This window comes from Cucurbita maxima, unplaced genomic scaffold (assembly GCF_002738345.1).
Source record: "Cucurbita maxima cultivar Rimu unplaced genomic scaffold, Cmax_1.0 Cma_Scf00906, whole genome shotgun sequence".
In the NCBI taxonomy this organism is placed as follows: Eukaryota; Viridiplantae; Streptophyta; class Magnoliopsida; order Cucurbitales; family Cucurbitaceae; genus Cucurbita; species Cucurbita maxima.
The window spans coordinates 1-9,621 of record NW_019272922.1 but is presented as its reverse complement, the minus strand read 5'-3'; the positions used below and the strand labels follow the sequence as shown (position 1 = coordinate 9,621).

Genomic DNA, 9,621 nt, shown 5'->3' with positions numbered 1-9,621 from the left:
CTCTTTTCGTGATAGTGTCTTTGAGACTCTTTCATACAATAAAAAAAGTTGCTTTGGCCGAGTGGTTAAGGCATGTGCCTGCTAAGTACACGGGGTTTCCCCGCGAGAGTTCGAATCTCTCAGGCGATGAATAACTTCCTTTTTGCCCGTATCCTCACCAACGCGGAGAGGTTTCCACACTATTACGTATTACGAGGAATTCTTTATTTTCCTCTATAACCGATATGGGATCTGTCACTTCCCATCGGGCACAGTAAGATAAATTTTGCGCGCGTTATAAATGACATTCAACACGAGTTTCAAAAATTCCATCGGGCACAGTAAGATAAATTTTGCGCGCGTTATAAATGACATTCAACACGAGTTTCAAAAATTCCTAGTTATGTACAAACATGAAAAAAAGGCACAAGACATGTTGGGCTATATCTGTCATTTCCCAATATTTGAGGTTTCAAGAAATTGAACGGCGACAATAAGCTAAACTTTTTATGGATTAAAAGACATACAACACGAGTTTCAGAAATTCCATGTTATTTACAGTAGGAAAAAAAGGCACAAGACATGCTGGGCTATGTTGATAGAACAATCGTTCTACCACCTTGCTTTGAACAAGAAACCTCCTCAACACTCATCACCAAATATTAGGCACAAGAAATGTTGGGCTATGTTGATGGAACAGTTGTTCTACCACCTTGTTTTGAACAAGAAACCTCCTCAACACTCAACACCAAATATTTGGCGTCAAAAGCAGTCGACCAACGGCTTCTCTTTCTCCTACTCTCCTCTCTCACCGAGGAAGCAATTGTTGTCGTCGTCATTTCTCTCCGCCACTGCACGTGACGTTAGGCTCGAGTTGGAAACTACATTCAACCATCATTTGAAAGCCCGTAAACTAAGAATCAAGGATGACTTGCAGTTGGTGAAACGCGACGCCAAACCTGTTGCTGAGTATGCCCGTACCATCAAAAAAAGCTATGTGACCAACTTCTCCCTTTCCGTGAGAGTCTCTTTGAGACTCTTTCATACAACAAAAAAAGTTGCTTTGGCCGAGTGGTTAAGGCGTGTGCCTGCTAAGTACATGGGGTTTCCCCGCGAGAGTTCGAATCTCTCAGGCGACGAATAACTTCCTTTTTGCCCGTTGCCTCACCAACGCGGAGAGGTTTCCACACTATTACGTATTACGAGGAATTCTTTGTTTTCCTCTTTAACCGATATGGGATCTGTCACTTCCCATCGGGCACAGTAAGATAAATTTTGCGCGCGGTATAAATGACATTCATCACGAGTTTCAGAAATTCCATGTTATGTACAAACAGGAAAAAAAGGCACAAGACATGTTGGGCTATATCTGTCATTTCCCAATATTTGAGGTTTCAAGAAATTGAACGGCGACAATAAGCTAAACTTTTTATGGATTAAAAGACATACAACACGAGTTTCAGAAATTCCATGTTATTTACAGTAGGAAAAAAAGGCACAAGACATGCTGGGCTATGTTGATGGAACAATCGTTCTACCACCTTGCTTTGAACAAGAAACCTCCTCAACACTCATCACCAAATATTAGGCACAAGAAATGTTGGGCTATGTTGATGGAACAGTTGTTCTACCACCTTGTTTTGAACAAGAAACCTCCTCAACACTCAACACCAAATATTTGGCGTCAAAAGCAGTCGACCAACGGCTTCTCTTTCTCCTACTCTCCTCTCTCACCGAGGAAGCAATTGTTGTCGTCGTCGTTTCTCTCCGCCACTGCACGTGACGTTTGGCTCGAGTTGGAAACTACATTCAACCATCATTCGAAAGCCCGTAAACTAAGAATCAAGGATGACTTGCAGTTGGTGAAACGCGACGCCAAACCTGTTGCTGAGTATGCCCGTACCATCAAAAAAAGCTATGAGACCAACTTCTCTCTTTTCGTGAGAGTCTCTTTGAGACTCTTTCATACAATAAAAAAAGTTGGTTTGGCCGAGTGGTTAAGGCGTGTGCCTGCTAAGTACATGGGGTTTCCCCGCGAGAGTTCGAATCTCTCAGGCGACGAATAACTTCCTTTTTGCCCGTTGCCTCACCAACGCGGAGAGGTTTCCACACTATTACGTATTACGAGGAATTCTTTGTTTTCCTCTTTAACCGATATGAGATCTGTCACTTCCCATCGGGAAATTCCATGTTATTTACAGTAGAAAAAAAAGGCACAAGACATGCTGGGCTATGTTGATGGAACAATCGTTCTACCACCTTGCTTTGAACAAGAAACCTCCTCAACACTCATCACCAAATATTAGGCACAAGAAATGTTGGGCTATGTTGATGGAACAATTGTTCTACCCCCTTGTTTTGAACAAGAAACCTCCTCAACACTCAACACCAAATATTTGGCGTCAAAAGCAGTCGACCAACGGCTTCTCTGTCTCCTACTCTCCTCTCTCACCAAGGAAGCAATTGTTGTCGTCGTCGTTGGTCTCTCCACTGCACGTGACGTTTTGCTCGATTTGGAAACTACATTCAACCATCATTCGAAAGCCCGTAAACTAAGAATCAAGGATGACTAGCAGCTCGTGAAACGCAGCACCAAACCTGTTGCTGAGTATGCCCATACCTTTAAAAAGGGTATGTGACCAACTTCTCCTCTTCCTTGAGAGTCTCTTTGAGACTCTTTGATACAATAAAAAAGTTGCTTTGGCCGAGTGGTTAAGGTGTGTGCCTGCTAAGTACATGGGGTTTCCATGCGAGAGTTTGAATCTCTCAGGCGAAGAAGAAACTTCCTTTTTGCCCGTTGCCTCTATGCGTTAAACTTTTCATGGATTAAGAAACTTCCTTTTTGCCCGTTGCAACTTCCTTTTTGTCCGTTGCCTCTACGCGTTAAACTTTTCATGGATTAAAAGACATACAACGAGTTTTAGAAATTCCATGTTATTTACAGTAGGAAAATAAGGCACAAGACATGTTGGGCTATGTTGATGAAACAATCGATGTTGGGCTATGTTGATGGAACAATCGATGTTGGGCTATGTTGATGGAACAGTCGATGTTGAGCTATGTTGATGGAACAATCAATGTTGGGCTATGTTGATGGAACAATCGTTGTTGGGCTATGTTGATGGAACAATCGTTCTACCACCTTGCTTTGAACAAGAAACCTCCTAAACACTCATCACCAAATATTAATATTAGGCACAAGATTTGTTGGGCTATGTTCAAGGAACAGTGGTTCTACCACCTTGTTTTGAACAAGAAACCTCCTCAACACTAACACCAAATATTTGGCGTCAAAAGCAGTCAACCAACGGCTTCTCTGTCTCCTACTCTCCTCTCTCACCGAGGAAGCAATTGTTGTCATCGTCGTTTCTCTCCGCCACTGCACGTGACGTCTGGCTCGAGTTGGAAACTACATTCAACCATCATTCGAAAGCCCGTAAACTAAGAATCAAGGATGACTTGCAGTTGGTGAAACGCGACGCCAAACCTATTGCTGAGTATGCCCGTACCATCAAAAAAAGCTATGTGACCAACTTCTCCCTTTCCGTGAGAGTCTCTTTGAGAATCTTTCATACAACAAAAGAAGTTGCTTTGGCCGAGTGGTTAAGGCGTGTGCTTGCTAAGTACATGGGGTTTCCCCGTGAGAGTTCGAATCTCTTAGGCGACAAATAACTTCCTTTTTGCCCGTTGCCTCACCAACGCGGAGAGGTTTCCACACTATTACGTATTACGAGGAATTCTTTGTTATATGGGATCTGTCATTTCCCGTCGGGCACAGTAAGATAAATTTTGCGCGCGGTATAAATGACATTCAACACGAGTTTCAAAAATTCCCAGTTATGTACAAACAAGAACCCGTTGCCTCACCAACGCGGAGAGGTTTCCACACTATTACGTATTACGAGGAATTCTTTGTTATATGGGATCTGTCATTTCCCGTCGGGCACAGTAAGATAAATTTTGCGCGCGGTATAAATGACATTCAACACGAGTTTCAAAAATTCCCAGTTATGTACAAACAAGAAAAAAAGGCACAAGACATGTTGGGCTATATCTGTCATTTCCCAATATTTGAGGTTTCAAGAAATTGAACGGCGACAATAAGCTAAACTTTTTATGGATTAAAAGACATACAACACGAGTTTCAAAAATTCCATGTTATTTACAATAGGAAAAAAAGGCACAAGACATGCTGGGCTATGTTGATGGAACAATCGTTCTACCACCTTTCTTTGAACAAGAAACCTCCTCAACACTCATCACCAAATATTAGGCACAAGAAATGTTGGGCTATGTTGATGGAACAGTTGTTCTACCACCTTGTTTTGAACAAGAAACCTCCTCAACACTCAACACCAAATATTTGGCGTCAAAAGCAATCGACCAACGGCTTCTCTTTCTCCTACTCTCCTCTCTCACCGAGGAAGCAATTGTTGTCGTCGTCGTTTCTCTCCGCCACTGCACGTGACGTTAGGCTCGAGTTGGAAACTACATTCAACCATCATTCGAAAGCCCGTAAACTAAGAATCAAGGATGATTTGCAGTTGGTGAAACGCGACGCCAAACCTGTTGCTGAGTATGCCTGTACCATCAAAAAAAGCTATGAGACCAACTTCTCTCTTTTCGTGAGAGTCTCTTTAAGACTCTTTCATACAACAAAAAAAGTTGCTTTGGCCGAGTGGTTAAGGCGTGTGCCTGCTAAGTACATGGGGTTTCCCCGCGAGAGTTCGAATCTCTCAGGCGACGAATAACTTCCTTTTTGCCCGTTGCCTCACCAACGCGGAGAGGTTTCCACACTATTACGTATTACGAGGAATTCTTTGTTTTCCTCTTTAACCGATATGGGATCTAACCAATATGGGATCTGTCACTTCCCATCGGGCAGAGTAAGATAAATTTTGTGCGCGGTATAAATGACATTCAACACGAGTTTCAAAAATTCCCAGTTATGTACAAACAGGAAAAAAAGGCACAAGACATGTTGGGCTATATTTGTCATTTCCCAATATTTGAGGTTTCAAGAAATAGAACGGCGACAATAAGCTAAACTTTTTATGGATTAAAAGACATACAACACGAGTTTCAGAAATTCCATGTTATTTACAGTAGGAAAAAAAGGCACAAGACATGCTGGGCTATGTTGATGGAACAGTTGTTCTACCACCTTGTTTTGAACAAGAAACCTCCTCAACACTCAACACCAAATATTTGGCGTCAAAAGCAGTCGACCAACGGCTTCTCTTTCTCCTACTCTCTTCTCTCACTGAGGAAGCAACTAATGTCGTCGTCGTTGGTCTCTCCATTGCACGTGATGTTTGGCTCGAGTTGTAAAATACATTCAACCATCATTCGAAACCCCGTGAACTAAGAATCAAGGATGACTTGCAGCTGGTGAAACGCGGCACCAAACCTGTTGCTGAGTATGCCCGTACCATCAAAAAAAGCTATGTGACCAACTTCTCCCTTTTCGTGAGAGTCTCTTTGCGACTCTTTCATACAATTAAAAAAGTTGCTTTGGCCGAGTGGTTAAGGCGTGTGCTTGCTAAGTACATGGGTTTTCCCCGCGAGAAAAAAAGTTGCTTTGGCCGAGTGGTTAAGGCGTGTGCTTGCTAAGTACATGGGTTTTCCCCGCGAGAGTTCGAATCCCTCAGGTGACGAATAACTTCCTTTTTGCTCGTTGCCTCACCAACGCGGAGAGGTTTCCACACTATTACGTATTACGAGAAATTCTTTGTTTTCCTCTTTAACCGATATGGAGTAAGATAAATTTTGCGCGCGGTATAAATGACATTCAACACGAGTTTCAAAAATTCCCAGTTATGTACAAACAGGAAAAAAAGGCACAAGACATGTTGGGCTATATCTATCATTTCCCAATATTTGAGGTTTCAAGAAATAGAACGGCGACAATAAGCTAAACTTTTTATGGATTAAAAGACATACAACACGAGTTTCAGAAATTCCATGTTATTTACAGTAGGAAAAAAAGGCACAAGACATGCTGGGCTATGTTGATGGAACAATCGTTCTACCACCTTGCTTTGAACAAGAAACCTCCTCAACACTCATCACCAAATATTAGGCACAAGAAATGTTGGGCTATGTTGATGGAACAGTTGTTCTACCACCTTGTTTTGAACAAAAAACCTCCTCAACACTCAACACCAAATATTTGGCGTCAAAAGCAGTCAACCAACGGCTTCTCTTTCTCCTACTCTCCTCTCTCACCGAGGAAGCAATTGTTGTCGTCGTCGTTTCTCTCCGCCACTGCACGTGACGTTTGGCTCGAGTTGGAAACTACATTCAACCATCATTCGAAAGCCCGTAAACTAAGAATCAAGGATGACTTGCAGTTGGTGAAACACGACGCCAAACCTGTTGCTGAGTATGCCCGTACCATCAAAAAAAGCTATGTGACCAACTTCTCCCTTTCCGTGCAAACCTGTTGCTGAGTATGCCCGTACCATCAAAAAAAGCTATGTGACCAACTTCTCCCTTTCCGTGAGAGTCTCTTTGAGACTCTTTCATACAACAAAAGAAGTTGCTTTGGCCGAGTGGTTAAGGTGTGTGCCTGCTAAGTACATGGGGTTTCCCCGCGAGAGTTCGAATCTCTCAGGCGACGAATAACTTCCTTTTTGCCCCCGTTGCCTCACCAAAGCGGAGAGGTTTCCACACTATTACGTATTACGAGGAATTCTTTGTTTTCCTCTTCAACCGATATGGGATCTGTCATTTCCCGTCGGGCACAGTAAGATAAATTTTGCGCGCGGTATAAATGACATTCAACACGAGTTTCAAAAATTCCCAGTTATGTACAAACAAGAAAAAAAGGCACAAGACATGTTGGGCTATATCTGTCATTTCCCAATATTTGAGGTTTCAAGAAATTGAACGGCGACAATAAGCTAAACTTTTTATGGATTAAAAGACATATAACACGAGTTTCAGAAATTCCATGTTATTTACAGTAGGAAAAAAAGGCACAAGACATGCTGGGCTATGTTGATGGAACAATGGTTCTACCACCTTGCTTTGAACAAGAAACCTCCTCAACACTCATCACCAAATATTAGGCACAAGAAATGTTGGGCTATGTTGATGGAACAGTTGTTCTACCACCTTGTTTTGAACAAGAAACCTCCTCAACACTCAACACCAAATATTTGGCGTCAAAAGCAATCGACCAACGGCTTCTCTTTCTCCTACTCTCCTCTCTCACCGAGGAAGCAATTGTTGTCGTTGTCGTTTCTCTCCGCCACTGCACGTGACGTTTGGCTCGAGTTGGAAACTACAATCAACCATCATTCGAAAGCCCGTAAACAAAGAATCAAGGATGACTTGCAGTTGGTGAAACGCGACGCCAAACCTGTTGCTGAGTATGCCCGTACCATCAAAAAAAGCTATGTGACCAACTTCTCCCTTTCCGTGAGAGTCTCTTTGAGACTCTTTCATACAACAAAAAAAGTTGCTTTGGCCGAGTGGTTAAGGCGTGTGCCTGCTAAGTACATGGGGTTTCCCCGCGAGAGTTCGAATCTCTCAGGCGACGAATAACTTCCTTTTTGCCCGTTGCCTCACCAACGCGGAGAGGTTTCCACACTATTACGTATTACGAGGAATTCTTTGTTTTCCTCTTTAACCGATATGGGATCTGTCACTTCCCATCGGGCACAGTAAGATAAATTTTGCGCGCGGTATAAATGACATTCATCACGAGTTTCAGAAATTCCATGTTATGTACAAACAGGAAAAAAAGGCACAAGACATGTTGGGCTATATCTGTCATTTCCCAATATTTGAGGTTTCAAGAAATTGAACGGCGACAATAAGCTAAACTTTTTATGGATTAAAAGACATACAACACGAGTTTCAGAAATTCCATGTTATTTACAGTAGGAAAAAAAGGCACAAGACATGCTGGGCTATGTTGATGGAACAATCGTTCTACCACCTTGCTTTGAACAAGAAACCTCCTCAACACTCATCACCAAATATTAGGCACAAGAAATGTTGGGCTATGTTGATGGAACAGTTGTTCTACCACCTTGTTTTGAACAAGAAACCTCCTCAACACTCAACACCAAATATTTGGCGTCAAAAGCAATCGACCAACGGCTTCTCTTTCTCCTACTCTCCTCTCTCACCGAGGAAGCAATTGTTGTCGTTGTCGTTTCTCTCCGCCACTGCACGTGACGTTTGGCTCGAGTTGGAAACTACAATCAACCATCATTCGAAAGCCCGTAAACAAAGAATCAAGGATGACTTGTAGTTGGTGAAACGCGACGCCAAACCTGTTGCTGAGTATGCCCGTACAATTAAAAAAAGCTATGTGACCAACTTCTCTCTTTTCGTGATAGTCTCTTTGAGACTCTTTCATACAACAAAAAAAGTTGCTTTGGCCGAGTGGTTAAGACGTGTGCCTGCTAAGTACATGGGGTTTCCCCGCGAGAGTTCGAATCTCTCAGGTGACGAATAACTTCCTTTTTGCTCGTTGCCTCACCAACGCGGAGAGGTTTCCACACTATTACGTATTACGAGAAAATCTTTGTTTTCCTCTTTAACCGATATGGAGTAAGATAAATTTTGCGCACGGTATAAATGACATTCAACACGAGTTTCAAAAATTCCCAGTTATGTACAAACAGGAAAAAAAGGCACAAGACATGTTGGGCTATATCTGTCATTTCCCAATATTTGAGGTTTCAAGAAATTGAACGGCGACAATAAGCTAAACTTTTTATGGATTAAAAGACATACAACACGAGTTTCAGAAATTCCATGTTATTTACAGTAGGAAAAAAAGGCACAAGACATGCTGGGCTATGTTGATGGAACAATCGTTCTACCACCTTGCTTTGAACAAGAAACCTCCTCAACACTCATCACCAAATATTAGGCACAAGAAATGTTGGGCTATGTTGATGGAACAGTTGTTTTACCACCTTGTTTTGAACAAGAAACCTCCTCAACACTCAACACCAAATATTTGGCGTCAAAAGCAATCGACCAACGGCTTCTCTTTCTCCTACTCTCCTTTCTCACCGAGGAAGCAATTGTTGTCGTCGTCGTTTCTCTCTGCCACTGCATGTGACGTTTGGCTCGAGTTGGAAACTACATTCAACCATCATTCGGAAGCCCGTAAACTAAAAACCAAGGATGACTTGCAGTTGGTGAAACGCGACGCCAAACCTGTTCCTGAGTATGCCCGTACCATCAAAAAAAGCTATGTGACCAACTTCTCCCTTTCCGTGAAAGTCTCTTTGAGACTCTTTCATACAACAAAAAAAGTTGCTTTGGCCGAGTGGTTAAGGCGTGTGCCTGCTAAGTACATGGGGTTTCCCCGCGAGAGTTCGAATCTCTCAGGCGACGAATAACTTCCTTTTTGCCCGTTGCCTCACCAACGCGGAGAGGTTTCCACACTATTACGTATTACGAGGAATTTTTTGTTTTCCTCTTTAACCGATATGAGATCTGTCACTTCCCATCGGGAAATTCCATGTTATTTACAGTAGGAAAAAAAGGCACAAGACATGCTGGGCTATGTTGATGGAACAATCGTTCTACCACCTTGCTTTGAACAAGAAACCTCCTCAACACTCATCACCAAATATTAGGCACAAGAAATGTTGGGCTATGTTGATGGAA

The 9,621-nt window shown here is 42.5% G+C and overlaps 10 non-coding genes across 10 annotated transcripts; all 10 read left to right on the top strand.

The window, feature by feature from the left end:
- Positions 1-47: 47 nt before the first annotated feature.
- Positions 48-129, top strand: TRNAS-GCU. Its single transcript has one exon. It is a non-coding gene; the product is annotated as a tRNA-Ser (tRNA).
- Positions 130-1,036: 907 nt separating this feature from the next.
- On the top strand, positions 1,037-1,118 carry TRNAS-GCU. Its single transcript has one exon. It is a non-coding gene; the product is annotated as a tRNA-Ser (tRNA).
- An 840-nt stretch (positions 1,119-1,958) lies between these two features.
- Positions 1,959-2,040, top strand: TRNAS-GCU. The gene has a single exon. It is a non-coding gene; the product is annotated as a tRNA-Ser (tRNA).
- A 1,524-nt stretch (positions 2,041-3,564) lies between these two features.
- TRNAS-GCU lies at positions 3,565-3,646 on the top strand. Its single transcript has one exon. It is a non-coding gene; the product is annotated as a tRNA-Ser (tRNA).
- Positions 3,647-4,643: 997 nt separating this feature from the next.
- Positions 4,644-4,725, top strand: TRNAS-GCU. Its single transcript has one exon. It is a non-coding gene; the product is annotated as a tRNA-Ser (tRNA).
- Positions 4,726-5,554: 829 nt separating this feature from the next.
- TRNAS-GCU lies at positions 5,555-5,636 on the top strand. The gene has a single exon. It is a non-coding gene; the product is annotated as a tRNA-Ser (tRNA).
- Positions 5,637-6,519: 883 nt separating this feature from the next.
- TRNAS-GCU lies at positions 6,520-6,601 on the top strand. Its single transcript has one exon. It is a non-coding gene; the product is annotated as a tRNA-Ser (tRNA).
- An 842-nt stretch (positions 6,602-7,443) lies between these two features.
- On the top strand, positions 7,444-7,525 carry TRNAS-GCU. Its single transcript has one exon. It is a non-coding gene; the product is annotated as a tRNA-Ser (tRNA).
- An 840-nt stretch (positions 7,526-8,365) lies between these two features.
- Positions 8,366-8,447, top strand: TRNAS-GCU. Its single transcript has one exon. It is a non-coding gene; the product is annotated as a tRNA-Ser (tRNA).
- Positions 8,448-9,263: 816 nt separating this feature from the next.
- TRNAS-GCU lies at positions 9,264-9,345 on the top strand. The gene has a single exon. It is a non-coding gene; the product is annotated as a tRNA-Ser (tRNA).
- Positions 9,346-9,621: the final 276 nt, after the last annotated feature.